The sequence below is a fragment of the Piliocolobus tephrosceles genome, chromosome 4 (genome assembly GCF_002776525.5).
Source record: "Piliocolobus tephrosceles isolate RC106 chromosome 4, ASM277652v3, whole genome shotgun sequence".
Lineage (NCBI taxonomy): Eukaryota > Metazoa > Chordata > Mammalia > Primates > Cercopithecidae > Piliocolobus > Piliocolobus tephrosceles.
The window spans coordinates 84,106,315-84,122,037 of record NC_045437.1 but is presented as its reverse complement, the minus strand read 5'-3'; the positions used below and the strand labels follow the sequence as shown (position 1 = coordinate 84,122,037).

Genomic DNA, 15,723 nt, shown 5'->3' with positions numbered 1-15,723 from the left:
ACTGATGCATATCATGAGTTGCATCATGCATCTGAAAAATAGTGCTTCACTGAGCTATGCAGATCTTCCGGATATTAACACATTTCATTTACATTATCAAAACATTACATTCCTTATATATCACCAGTATGCCAGTATGCAGTAAAGGATTAATAACTCAGTAGGGCTAGGTTGTCCACATCTTGGATATTCCAAAGAAAGGTTTGGTCCTTGCCCACCTAAGGCCCTTGAAATATGCTGCTTAATAAAAGGGCCTTTGTTTACTGAATCCTTGAGCCACACCAACAGATTATGCTAACAATGTAATTTATGGTAGGGGCCTTGGTCCATGCAGTATCAGTCTGACCTCTGGAGTCAAACAGATGGAGTTACTAAAGTCAGCAACGTGGGCACTTTAGGCCTTCACGAAAGATACCCAAAAAATCCCTGGACACCGAGACTCAGGTGAGTTCTCCTGGTTGGCAATATTTGACACGTGTTGTCACATACTGCTGCTGTGAGCAGCAGTTAAGCACAGTCCCTATGACTCCCGTGGGAGAGGGCAACTGGAAGCTTGCATCTAATCTCTGCTGGACTCTGCCCTATGCACCTCTTTCAATAGCTGATTTTAAACTGTAACCTTTTGCTATAATAAACTGTTATTACTGTGAGTATAACAGTTTTGCCGTGTTCTGTTAGTCCTTCTGGCAAATCACTGAACCTAAGGGTGGTCTCAGAGACTTCTGACAACCATCAGTCTCATCAGAAAAGTCATTAAGTATTTGAGAAACCTTCAAAGTCACAGTTGTAGATACAAGGCCTCCAAAATTCTAATTTTTGCTTGAAAATTTAAATATCATCTTAAAGCACCAAATACTGCCAGTTTTTTTCCTCAAAGTGACAGGCTCACTTAGTTCTTTTTCAAGAAAATATCTGCCATGTACTGAAATCTAAATAACCATGGTTTGTCAGTTATTTTTCAAAGTAAAACTAATGTGTCATGAAAGAAGTGGCTTGTTCAGGTACTGACTCAAATAATCGCATAACTATTTTTTCTCAAGACATTGCACATCAGGATATATTACTATGTGTTCTTTCCATTCCAACCCACAAAATACTAAAAAGACATACACTCAAGGACTGCAATTTAATAAAATTAATAATTTTTACTGTTCTATCAAAGACATTCTTAACTGGAACTGGCTTTATTTTTTTCTGCAGGTATGTGGCGGCAAAGAATACAATAATTACTATTATAGTTTGATGCATAAATTACTTGATAATGAATTATTTGGTACATTAAGGCAATTACTACATGAATTTATACTAAGGCATTAGAAGTTTTCATTTTGTACCAGAGTGCAAATGTCAAGAAACTGAAAATGGCAAATAATGCATTAGTATTATGAAAATTATTTGACTTTACAGACTTCTTGAAAGGGCCTCAGGGAACCCCATGGTTTGGAACTCTAGGGAAAGCAGACAGACTATCAATATCAGGAAAGCCATTCCAACCACTTTATACAACAATCTTAACTAAGTCAGTCAGCACTTACATGAAAAATAAGACTATCACCAATATTGTAACCAAAATTTTAATTCCTTCCTACTTCTTTATGCAAAGCCTACTCAGACTCCATTAGTTGTAAATTTTTGGTGGCCATTGTTTTTAAATAAGATCAACTCTGGAAATAAGTTATTTCTAAATAATTTATTCAACTCTCATATTCTATTGATGTATTTCGGAGTTCACTTACTAGCTTTGCATCTTTCCTTTGATTACAAACATTCTGATGATACATTCCAGTCTCTTTTGATTCATTTTTCTTTAGATGAATCACCCATTTGTGGAATGTTTTAAATTCCTTATTTTCTTCTTGATCGTTTGCTATGATCCTCATCTTCAACACAATTTCAAAAATTATTTAGGAATGTCTTACATGTAACTTACAGTTATTTACAAAGAAATCAACTTCAAAGCAGTCAATTGATCTTCAAAAGCAACAAGCTGCTTGACATTACTTGCCCCAACCAAAAACAGAAGTCTTTCCTGTAGCCAAACATTACATTACCTCTCTTTCTTCTTTTTCCTGGTAAAGCCCTGCCTCCAAGTCACCCAACAAGCAGAAGAGCTTTCAACTAGCACATACACATAAATCCTAGAAAAAGATCTTGTCACATATAAAAATTTAATGTATAATAGAAGGCATATCACAAAAAATATTCAAAAAATATTGATACAACATTCAGTTAGATGCTTGGAAAGTTATCAACTGAGAATCCCAAACCATGCCCAATTAAATGTTAAACAAGTTAAAGTATTTTTTTAAATACTATAAAAACTATAGGTTTATATATAAAATACTGATATACGATAATCTTTGCTTAAAAGCCAAAACAAAAACCAAAAATCAAAGAAATATACAAAGACTGAGATTTGACAGTACAAAACATGTGAAAGCAGGTAAAATACAAGATGTGCACGTGCTCACATAACACAAGAAAGGATCATCACTGTGGCTGTTCACAGTGTCATAAAACTAGATAAAACTTAATCACTAGAGATAAAGAGTAAATAAATTATGTACATCCAATAGAAAACTATGTGGTTACTTAAAAGAGTAAGGCAGTTTAAACATTCAGAAGTATACAAACACACTGTATGTATTACCATATACTTATCTTCAAGTCTTTGCACAAAACTGTCACTTAATGAGTCCTATCTTGACTACCTAATTTAAAATGGCAACTTCTCCTCTGGCACTGCCAGTACCCTATTATCCAGTCTGACTGCTTTTTCCTTTTTGCCATAGCACTTACTACCTTCTAGAATTCTATACTATTTAGGTATGTATCATATTTATTGCATGTCTCCTCTCTGCAAAATATAACCTACAGAGCAACGGTTATCTTCATCTGTTTATTCATGTATCCTAACCACCTTAAAATAGTGCCTGAATAGGTTCTGAAATTTTCATCCCTTAAATAAATCAATATACACAGAATTGGTATTGACCCTAGAAAGTCAAACTGGGAAACTGAGAGTCAGTGGCAGAAAGGGATCTTTTTAATTAAAGAGTACCTTTTTTTATATGTTGTATTTTCTCCCTCCATGAAAAAATATATTGCCTATTAGAAAACTTAACAATCTTATGCATTGTGTAACGACAGGGATACATTCTGAGAAATTTATCCTTAGGCAATTTTGTCATTGTGCAGACATCATAAAGTATACATACACAAATCTGACTGCCATGGCCTACTACACATGGCATAGCATATTGCTTCTAGGCTACCAACCTGCACAGCATATTGCTATACTGAATACTACAGGCAATTGTAACACAGTGGTATTTGTGTATCTAAACATATCTAAATATAGAAAAGGTACAATAAAAATATGGCACTATAATCCTATGGGACTGACCAAAATGTCATTATACTAACATAATTGTATGTTAAACATAGGTAAATGTATACTTATGTGTTATACATATGCATGTACATTATACATATACATACACAACAGCAATGGTTACTACCAAGAACAGTGCGATTAGGAAGGTATGAGGGAGTAAAGACTTTTTCCTATATTGTTCATTATTTTGTTTTTTAATGCTAGTTATAATACTTGTCACATTACTTGCAGCAGAATAATCTCCAATCAAGAACTGCTAGAAACGACAAATAAAATACCAAAAAATAAAAAATAAAAAGAAGAACAGTCTGTTTAAATCATCCAAGAGCTAAATATGGAGGCAATCAGAACTTAAGGAACCAACATTTCAAAAAAAGTAGAATCCTAAAGAAGGTGCCATTCAGCAACCACTCTGCCACTTTTCCCCTCAAACTATTTATCTGCATATTGTGGTCACAAAGCAAGAGGCTGAGAATTCATGCAAAAGACCCAGGTCTTCGGTCTGGGTCCTAATAGGAGGAAAACAATCCAGCAGAACTTTCAACAGTCTCACAAAGCTGGTGAGACAAATACTAAGAGACTTGAAGGGCGAGGATTCTGGCCATAAAAAAGAAACAGAGAACTGAACCACAGGCTTAACTATTTCCCTCCAGAGACATCTACTGAACTGTGAAGCTACAGAGACAAGAAGTTAAGTAAAGACTGCGTAGCAAGCTGTAGTATTCAAAAGTTTTGTGATTAAAGTGATCTAGCTACATTCTATCTGCCTAACAGAGGAGAGGCTAAGCCATCCATCCTCTATAGCAAATGATCATTCAGATAACCTATAAAATTGTCAAACACAACGTCTGGCATTTAACTAAAATGTAACACATGCCAAGAGAGTATACAAGAAGACAAACAAGTAAATAAATGAAACAAAGATACAATACAAAACTTCCGGAAAAAAACAAAAGTTGGTTCTTGGAGAGTCTATTAAAGTCAACATTTTGTTAACACTGATCAAAGAAGAAAAAGTCACAAATTATCAATTTCTGACTCAAAGAGGAATAAATTTTAAAATTACAGACAGAAAGCTGTAATAGTTATTCAAGAAAATATAGGAAAAGACAAAATAAAGATGGAATTTAAGGACAAAATTTGAATATTTAAGAAGTAATCAAAGTTGTAAAATTAAGAGCTAAACATGTTAACAGATTAGGCAGTTTTGTTTTGTTTTTTGTTTTGAGATGGAGTTTTGCTCTGTCACCCAGGCTGGAGTGCAGTGGTGCGATCTCAAGTCACTGTCAGCTCCGCATCCCGGGTTCACGCCATTCTCCTGCCTCAGCCTCCCAAGTAGCTGGGACTACAGCCGCCCGCTAACATGCCCATCTAATTTTTTGTATTTTTAGTAGAGGGGGTTTTCACCGTGTTAGCCAGGATGGTCTCGATCTCCTGACCTTGTGATTCACCTGCCTCAGCGTCCCAAAGTGCTGGGATTACAGACGTGAGCCACTGCGCCCGGCCAAGAAGCTAATAATTTGAAAAGTTCCATAGAAAATACACTTACTAGAGCATAAAAAGAAAACAACGACAGAAAATACAGAAAAGTTATACCTGTCAAACAGTAATGCAGAAAAAAAAGAAAATACAGAAAAGAATACAAAAGATGAATGGGACATCGTTTTTTAAAAAGTTGCTAACAGGCTGGGCAAAGTGGCTCACACCTGTTACCCAACACTTCAGGCGGCTGACGAGGGAGGATCTTTGAAGCCAGGAGTTCAAGACCAGCTTGGGCAACAAAGCAAGACCCCCAGCTCTACAAAAAAGGTTTTCTAAAACAAACAAGCTGCGCACAGTGGCGCACAGTTATAGTCTCTAGCTACTCATGAGGCTGAGGCAAGAGCGCTGCTTGAGCCCAGGAGTTCAAGGATGCAGTAAGCTATGATACCATTGCACTCCAGCCTGGGTGACAGAGAGACACCCTGTCTCAAAAAAAAGGGGAAGTGGTGGGGCGGGGGGTGGGGGCGTAGACATACATGTACAGTACCAGAAAGGAGGCAATAGAGAATAGAACAGAAGCAAAATATGAAGAAAAATTAGTCAAGAATTTTCCAAACTCAATCAAAAATGTTAAGGCAAAGATTCAAGCATTCTATATACCCCAGCAAGTTTTTTTTTTTTCCTTAAAAAAAAAAGGCTACATCTAGGCAAATCACAGTAAAAATGCTAAAAACCAAAGGCAAGACTAAATTTTTTTTTCAACTTTTAAGTTCAGGGGTACATGTGCAGAATTGTTACACAGGTAAATGTGTGTCATGGGAGTTTGTTGTACAGATCATTTCATCACCCAGGTTATAAAGCCTAGTACCTATTGGTTATTTTTCCTGAGCCTCTCCCTCTTCCCACCCTCCACTTTCAATGAGGCCCCAGTGTGTGTTACTCCCCTCTACGTATCCATGTGTTCTCATCATTCAGTTCCCACTTATAAGTGAGAGCATGCAGTATTTGATTTTTCTGTTCTTGCATTAGTTTGCTGAGGATAATGGCTCCCAGCTTCATGCATGTCCCTATAAAGGACATAATCTTGTTATTTTTTTAATGGCTGCATAGTATTCCATGGTATATATGTACCATATTTTCTTGATCCAGTCTATTAATGATGAGCATTTAGGCTGATTCCATGTCTTTGCTACCATGAACAGTGCTGCAATGAACATGCATGTGCAAACGTCTTTATAACAGAGTGATTTATATTCCTTTGGTTATATACCCAGTAATGAGATTCATGGGTTGAATGGTATGTCTATCTTTAGGTCTTTGAGGAAATGCCACACAGTCTTCCACAACAGTTGAACTAATTTACACCCCCACCAACTGTGTATAAGCATTCCTTTTTCTCCACAACCTCGCTAGCACGTGTGATTTTCTGACTTCTTAATAACACCCATGCTGACTGGTGTCATGGTGGCTTGGATTTATATTTCTCTAATGATCAGTGATGTTGAGCTTTATTTCGTCTGATTCTTGCCCGCATGTATGTCTTCGTTTGAAACATGTCTCTTCATGTCTTTTGCCCACATTTTAATGGATTATTTTCCTCATAAATTTAAGTTCTAGATGCTGAATATTAGACCTCTGTCAGATACATAGTTTGCAAATTTTTTCTCCCATTCTGTGGGTTGTCTGTTTACTCTGTTGATAGTTACTTTTGCCGTGCAGAAGCTCTTTCATTTAATTGGATCCCATTTGCCAAGTTTTGCTTTCGTTGCAATTGCTTTTGGCATCTTCCTCATGAAACTTTGCCCAGGCCTATGTCCTGAATGGTACGCCTACGTTGTCTTCCAGGGTTTTTATAGTATGGGGTGTTACATTTTAGTTTTTATTTCATCTTAATTTTTGCATATGGTGTAAGGAAAGGGTCTAGTTTCAATCTTCTGCATATGGCTAGTCAGTTATCCCAGCACCATTTATTGAATGGTCCTTTCCCCATTGCTTGTTTTGGTCAAGTTTGTCAAAAATCAGATAGCTGTGTGAGGTCTTATTTCTAGGATCTCTATTCTGTTCCATTGGTGTTATGTCTCTGTTCTAGTACCAGTACCATGTTATTTTGGTTACAGGAGTTCTGTGGTATAGCTTGAATTTGGGTAGCATGATGCCTCCAGTTTCATTCTTTGGCAAGACTAAATCTTCAAAGTAGTCAAAACTTGTTTCTGTTTCCTTCAGAAACAGAAACAAGTACATTTTCAGATAAATAGAAAGTATATTTGACAACTGACGTTTACCAAAAAAAAAAAAAAAAAAGTATTAAAAGAAGTTCCATAGGCCAAAAGAAAAGTTAAAAAGTTCCTATCCTACAGGAAACAATGGAAATGCAGCATAAAGTGAAGAGCATCATAACAGTAAATATATGTGTAAACAAACACTGTACAAAGCAATAATATCTAATGAATATTAAAACATGTATAATAGGCCGGCACAATGGTTCATGCCTGTAATCTCAGCACTTTGGGAGGCAGATGCAGGTGGATCACTTGAGGTCAGTAGTTCAAGACCAACCTCCCCAACATGGCGAAACCCCAACTCTACTAAAAACACAAAAATTAGCTGAGTGTGGGGGCACACACCTGTAATCTCAGTCACTTGGGAGAGTAAGGCAGGAGAATTGTATGAACCTAGGAGTCGGAGGTTGCAGTGAGCCAAGATTGTGGCACTGTACTCCAGCCTGGGCAACAGAGTGAGACTCCATGTCAAAAAAAAAGAAAAAAAAAGGGCATAATAAACATGCAGAGCAATAATGTAAAAAGCAGAAGGAGGCCGGACGCATTAGCTCACGCCTGTAATCCCAGCACTCTGGGAGGCCCGAAGCAGGCGGATCACGAGGTCAGGAGATCAAGACCATCCTGGCTAACACGGTGAAACCCCATCTCTACTAAAAATACAAAAGATTAACTGGGCGTGGTGACGGGCACCTGTAATCCCAGCTACTATGGAGGCTGAGGGAGGAGAATGGCGTGAACCCGGGAGGCAGAGCTTGCAATGAGCTGAGATCACGCCACTGCACTCCAGCCTGGGTGACAGAGCGAGACTCTGCCTCAAAAAAAAAAAAAAAAGGCAGGATAAGTGAAGTTCAGATGTTCTAAGTTCCTAGCATTGTTAGGGAAGTGGTAAAAGTAAATATTTTCAGTAGACTGTAATAAGTCAATGATACATGTTGTAATCTTTAGGACAATCACTGAAAGACTAAAATGTCAGGCTATATAAAACAATAAAACCCACTTATAAGAGATGTATCTTAAATATAAGAATACAGACATGTTGAAAGTAAAAGAACACAAAAAGCTTTACCATACTAGCACTAATCAAAAGAAAACTGATGTCAGACAAACTAGATTTTAAGACAAGTAGTATCAGCTGGGCACCGTGGCTCACGCCTGTAATTCCAACACTTTGAGAGGCTGAGGCAAGAGGATCACCTGTGGTCAGGAGTTCAACACCAGCTATGGTCAACATGGTGAAACTCTGTCTCTACTAAAAATACCAAAATTAGCCAGGTGTGGTGGTGGGCACCTGTCGTCCCAGCTACTCAGGAGGCTGAGGCAGGAGAATCGCTTGAACCCAGAAGGTGGGGTTTGCAGTAAGCCGAGATCACACCTCCAGCCTGGGCGATAAAAGCAAAACTCTATCTCAAAATAAATAAATAATTAATTAATTAAAAAAAAAAAAAAGACAAGAAGTATTAGAAGAAGTATCAAAGATAAGAGACATTTCATAATACAGTAATGAATTCATTAGGAACTGGTGTATGCATATTTCGAATTCATTATTCTAAATTGAATAATAATTGAAGAATAAATAATGAATTCTAAATACGCATACACCAAAATATAAAGCTAAAATAAAACTATATGTAGTTCTATATAGATAAAACCCCTAAAATAGATAAATCTACAAATCTACAATAGTAGGATGAGAAACTACACATTTCTCTCAAGAGTTTATTTAAAAAGCACATGAAAGAAAAAAAAAATCAGTGAACATATAAAAAACCAAGATACATAAATATAATTGACCCATGAAGAAAGCTGCATCCAATAAAAGTTTGTGTGCATATATTTGTGTGTGTGTGTGTATATATATATATATAGACACACCTTTCAAGTGAACATAGAACATTCATCCAAAACCATATGCTGAATCAAAATGCAAGCCTCATTTCAAAGGACTAAATTCATTCAGAGTATGTTCTCTCAAGGGAACTAATCGAAAAATTACTAACCCCTAAAAAAACTATAAAAGTTGCCATCTATTTGGAAATATGTCTTCACAATATGCTAGTGAAGAAACCAAATGCAGATAGGTCAGATAACAATTTGTGACATGTAGCTGAAGTTATGCTTGGAGGGAAATCTGTAACCTTAAATGATTATATTAAAAAAGAAGACAGAGAGGAATTATTTAAATATCTACCTCAAGAAATTAGAAAAGACAAAAAGTTAAACCTGAAAAGACAGAAAATAAATAGGACACAATTAATGAAATCAAAAGCAAAGGTACAACACAAGACTTCAGGGAAAAAAAATGAAAAATTGGTTCTTGGAAAGATCAACAAAATTGGTAGACTGGAGAAGACTGAACAAATGAAAAAGGTCACAACGTATCAATTTCACTAGTGAAAAAGAGACAGGTCCTACTGAAGAACAATTAGTCACGCTATTATACATTAAGAATTAATGCAAAGATAGACAAGTAGACTTATGGGACAGAAGTGAGATGTAACAAACTCACACATGTATTGCCACTGATTCATGACAATGATGAGTCTGAAAAATATGAGCTTTTTACTTGATGGAAATGGGTCAACTAGATATCCACATTGTTTTTAAATGAATCTTGACCTCTTCCTTGCTCCATTCACAAAAATCAATTCCATATGTACATTATATCTAAAAGAAAAAGACAATAAAGTGTCTAGGAAAAAACACAGGCAAATATGTTCGTCTCCTTAGAGCACGCAAAGATTTCTTAAACATGACTCAAAAAACCTCAACCTGTTTATGATTCAATTTTATTATATAAAGCTGAAAAAGTCAGAAATAATCTGGGATGTAAGAAGTTAGAATTCTGTTTACTTGGGAAGCGGTAGCGTGCGTATTAGGCAGAAAGCAGCCCCAAAAAGATATCTAGGATGCTGACAATATTCTGAGGTTAAGTATGGATTACATAGGTACATCCACTTTTTAAAATTCATTGTGTATAGTGTAGAATACTATGCTTTATGTGTGCTACACTTCAACCACAAAGAGAAAAAGAAAACTGATAAAATTAACTTCTGTTAAAAAAAAAACAACAGTTCAAAAGCACATATACTCATCAAAAGACTCATAGCCAAGATAGAGAATAACCAGAAATAAATACAAAAAAAAGACAAACCAATAGAAAACTGGAAATCAAAAGACTTCTTCATGGAAGAGTTACAGAAATGACCAATAAACATATGAAAAGATACACACTTCCATTAATCATCACATCAAGAAAATAAAAATTTAAAACCACAAGAGCTATTACACCACCAACCCAACTAAATCACTACAATGATTTTATTTTGATACTAAATGTTCACAAGAATGTAGAGCAACTGAAATTCTCACACGTTGCTACTCAGAATTTAAATGGGTACAAACAGCTTGCAAAACTATTCAGCAATTCCTACCAAGCTTATTATATGAACATGCTATGATCCAGCAATTCTAATCCTAGGTGTATAACATAAATGTCTATACATGTTCATCAAAAGTCATTATCAGAAAATTCATAGTAATGCTATCTGTAATAGTCAAACTACACACACCCTAAAGGTCATGTCCATCACTAGTAGAAAAAGATAATATACTATTGGTATAGTCACAATGTAACACAAGCAATGGAGATAAGGGAAATAGTGCTACACGCAACAACATGAATAAATCTTATCAACATAACAAAGAAACACACAAAAGAATGGATATTAAAGGTTGAGTATCCCTAATCTGAAAACTGAAATCCAAAATGCTCCAAAATCTGAAACTTTGAGGACCACCATGACACAAAAACAAAATGCTCATTGGAGCATTTGGATTTCAGATTAGAGATGCTCAACTGGTTTAATGCAAATAAAGCCCCCCAAAAATATGAAATCTGAAACACTTCTGTTCCTAAGCATTAAGGGAAACTCAACCTGTATATGATTCAATTTTATAATATAAAACTCAGAAAGTCAGAAATAATCTAGGATACAAGAAGTTAGAATTTTGTTTTTCAGGAGGAGGTGGTATGCATATTAGGCAGAAAGCAGGCACAAAAAGACATCTAAGATGCTGATAATATTCTGGGGTTCTTTAAGTATGGATTACACAGGTACATCCACTTGTTAAAATTCATTGTGCTGAACACTTAAGATACTATGCTTTGTATGTGTTATACTTCAAGAAAAAGTATACCCAAGGAAAAAAAAATTATTCCAAGCACAGAAAAACTCTATACTAAAACTTTCGTTTCAACACTAAAGGGAGCATGCTTTAAAATTAGTATGTGCATATATATTGTATGTAATTGTGCATATACATAAAACATTAGACAGTAAAAATTATATCTACACTAAACACCTCATAACAATGTGTTGTCCAGCTGTTACCCTCTCCCTCATCTGTTTTATTATTTTGGACTTAATCTCCCTTAACCCCCAATACTGCCAAATGTTTGCAGAGGCCACAACAGTGGTAACTTGAAAATTCACATATGTACCGTTCAGCGGCCTAAGACTAAGTGGTTGGTACTAACAGCTGAGTCAATGGGTGACTCAGAGCCAGGACCTAGCCCTGCCTCATCTTTTCTGCCTTTCCGTGACTAACGTCTCATGCCCACGAAGGTCAGAGACAGGACAGAAATTCATGCATCTGCCTCTTTGGCATATATAATTTTATACCTCTCAGGATTGTGTCACCATTTTTCATTTTCTCTGTTCATTAACTATGTAAGTTTTAATCATATAATCATCTTTTAAACTTTTTCAACACAAAAAAAATCTGAATATTTTATTTCCATATAAAAAGCTCTTCTATCCCCAACTATTATATGCATTATTCTAAAACTCATTTTAACATCCTTACAACAAAATAATTAGAACTGTAGATACTACCTTATAAATAATTGCATAAGATTCCATCCAAAACCTTATTCTATCATGTTTCAACTATATTTCTGTCATTAGTAAGTAGGATACACTTACCAGCTAAGGAAGTTTTCTTGTAATCCATCTAACTCTTTTTATTTTAATATTTTTTTGAGACAGGGTCTTGCTAGGTTGTTAAGGGTGGTCTCACACTCCTGGCCTCAAGAGTCCTCCCACCTCAGCCTCCCAAGTAGGTGGGATTACAGGCAGAGGCCACCCTGCCCAGTCTTGCTTTGTCACCCAGGTGAGAATGCAGTGGCAAGATCAGAACTCACTGCAACCTCAACCGTTTGGGTTCAAGTGAGCCTCCTACCCCAGCCTCCCGAGTAGCTGGGACCACAGGTGTGCCACCACCATGCCCTGCCAAACTTTTTATTTTTATTTTTTGTAGAGACAGGGTCTCCCTATGTTGCTTGGTCTGGTCTCTAACTCCTGGGCTCATGCAATCCTCTCTCCTTTGGCCCCTCAAAGTGCTGGGATTACAGGCATGAGCCAACTGCACCCAACCCCCAGCTTAACTCCTAATAAGCAACACTAAATATCTATTATTCTTGTTTTATTGGTCATCTCTTCGCAACATATTGAAGTGTTCAAAAGAAAAAAATTACAAGAAAACTATAATTCCTTAGCACTGTTGCCTCTATAAAATGTTAACACACCATTCCCTTGCATACTGATTTATTCTTTCAACATCGATACAGGTTTCTGACTCCTGGAACAATTCACATCAATATCACACCTACCACCAGAAAGCAGGTGTCAAATGTTCCCCTTCTTTGTAAGAACCATATACAGTACTCACTTCTGCAGCACATATACTAAAAATTGGAATGATGACAGAGAAAAGATCAACATGACCCCTGCTTAAGGATGACATGCAAATTTGTGAAGCACTCCATATATTTTTTGGCACTCTTAACCACATACACACACACACACACACACACAGAGAAACGGTTAACTGTGGGAGATGAGGGATATATTAACTTACTTGACGCAGTAATTACTTCACTAAATATATGCGTATCAAAACATTATGTTGTGTACCTTACATATAGACAATAAAAAAGAAAAAAGAACCATATACAAACCTTATATGTAAGTACTTTATTATAGCCTTTTTGGTAACTATAAAACATCAGCATCACTGTGAATTAGAAATGGAGAAATGTTACTATATTTTACAAAAGGAAACACTCATGAGGAGCTTAAATTAACTTTTCCAATATAGTGATTCACTAAAAGCATTAAAAACCACAAACTCAGGTTTTTCCAAAGGCTAAACTTGGGTTCTTCCTCTATACTACTCCCATTGTAAGCACCAGGTAGAGAGAAACCTAACGACTTGCTATTACTATGTTTCTCAAAACATGCCCTGCGGAGAATAATCACTAAGCACATAAGTTTAGAAAAAGCAGAGTTAAACAAGAAAGTTTGTTTAGTATATTAATGACTCATAGGGCTCCTGTATTTATGTCTAAGGTTGCAACTTTTTGAGTGTGAAAAATCGGACCTTGGCGATGGCCTTGAGCAGTAGGATATAAAGAACTCCCAGATGCTTAGCGCTCCATTAATGGAACACTAGGCATAAACAGGCTAATGTACATTCTGGATTTCCAAGAGCAAAGACCCAAAATGCAGAAGTTCTCAAATTACTTAACTGTCAAAAAGTCACAGAACACCAATTTCCTTTAACTGAACAATGCAGTGCACAATTTAGGAAATGTTATGTGATGCTTATGAAACAGCTGATACTTGTTAACTGACTAGTAATTCGCTCTCTTTGTTCAAAACTGCTTTCTTCTGATACAATGTCTACCTTAATTCTATAGGTTTTGATTAAATACATCAGCAAATATTAAAAATAAAGCATCATTTACTTTCAAATACACTAGGGTAAAAACCTAGTGTATTTGATTGATTTATAAAATAAATATTTACTATTAAGAATAAAAAAAATTATCAAGTATTATCTTTTGCTATTCTGAAAAATCTACTCCCCTTAATTTGCTATCCCCTCTAACTACTTATTCTCTGAAAGGATGTAGCTTCCAAATTCCCACAAACCAATCTCTTTTTAACCCCTTTAAAACTTGTAACCTTTAGGCCGGGCGCGGTGGCTCAAGCCTGTAATCCCAGCACTTTGGGAGGCCGAGACGGGCGGATCACGAGGTCAGGAGATCGAGACCATCCTGGCTAACACAGTGAAATCCTGTCTCTACTAAAAATACAAAAAAAAAAAAAAAAAAACTAGCCAGGCGAGGTGGCGGGCACCTGTAGTCCCAGCTACTCCGGAGGCTGAGGCAGGAGAATGGGGTAAACCCGGGAGGCGGAGCTTGCAGTGAGCTGAGATCCGGCCACTGCACTCCAGCTCGGGCGACAGAGCGAGACTCCGTCTCAAAAAAAAAAAAAAAAAAAAAAAAAAACTTGTAACCTTTAAGCGGCCTTTAAGCCGCTGTCAGTTTCCTGTTCCTTCTTTTTTTCTGAGACAGAGTCTTGCTCTGTCGCCCAGGCTGGAGTGCAGTGGCACAATCTCCGATCACTGCAAGCTCCGCCTCCCAGGCTCACGCCATTCTCCTGCCTCAGACTCCCGAGTAGCTGGGACTACAGGCGCCTGCCACCACACCCGGCTAATTTTTTGTATTTTTAATAGTGACGGGGTTTCACTGTGTTAGCCAGAATGGTCTCGATCTCCTGACCTCGTGATCCGCCCACCTCAGTCTCCCAAAGTGCTGGGATTACAGGCGTGAGTCACTGTGCCTGGCATCCTGTTCCTTCTTTACATATAAGAAGATTAAAAGTCACTACTCCATCCTAACAAGTAAAAAGCTGAACAAACTGAAAAATTAATAGCTCTAGTGAGATCCTTCAGAGAAGTGAGGTCACAGGGCAAACCACTGTCCCCCAAAATTCAGAGACAGGCAGGCAGATAGAGAAAAATCCCAAGTCATCAGAACAGAAACCCCCAAGCAGAAACTTCCTTGGGAACCAGCGCCAGCGTAAGAAAGTCAACTATGACGACAAATTGTTGGAGACTCGGTGCAAACAAATGACAATTTAAAACTCCAGGAGGACCCAGTCGTGTGAGGCCATGACACTCTTGTGAATTTTACCTCCAGGAGCTCTGCTAGGCCCTTACAGTAAATATCAGAGAAAAATCCCTTTGTGCTTCTGGTAGGGGAAAGGAAAAAGGAACAATTTTGAAATATGCCACAGCAATCAGTTCTTAACAAGGCCTGCCTTGAACAGAAACTAATTTACCAGAGCCTAACCTACCTGTGGATAAAGAAGTACGGTGAACAACTCCAGTTCACTTTAGCCTTTCACAAAAGGAAAGGGAAATACCAAATTCCAGTCCCTTCTAGCCATTCTATCCCACCTAAAAGTGACAGGGATAAGGGTGGGGGACTGAGAAACAATGGTTACGTTCACAGTCCAGGAGCACAGTTTCACCAAAAAACTGGGACCTAATACTAGGACTACACAATGCCTCCGTTATAACTACATCACTAAAGGCCTATTTGCAGCAGTTCCTTTTACCTACTACATCATGTATACCTTTCAATAAAAAATTACAAGACATAATAAAAGGCAAAAAACAGTTTGAAGAGACAGAGCAAGCATCAAAAACAGAGAT

At 37.0% G+C, this 15,723-nt stretch overlaps 1 protein-coding gene and 1 non-coding gene across 3 annotated transcripts in view; one reads left to right on the top strand and one right to left on the bottom strand.

Moving 5' to 3' along the window:
* RASA1 (RAS p21 protein activator 1) overlaps positions 1–15,723 on the bottom strand; it is a 127,618-nt gene that overhangs the window by 83,891 nt on the left and 28,004 nt on the right. The gene's annotated exons all lie outside the window — the stretch shown is intronic.
* Positions 12,881–12,991, top strand: LOC111544526. The gene has a single exon (XR_002732190.1). It is a non-coding gene; the product is annotated as a U6 spliceosomal RNA (small nuclear RNA).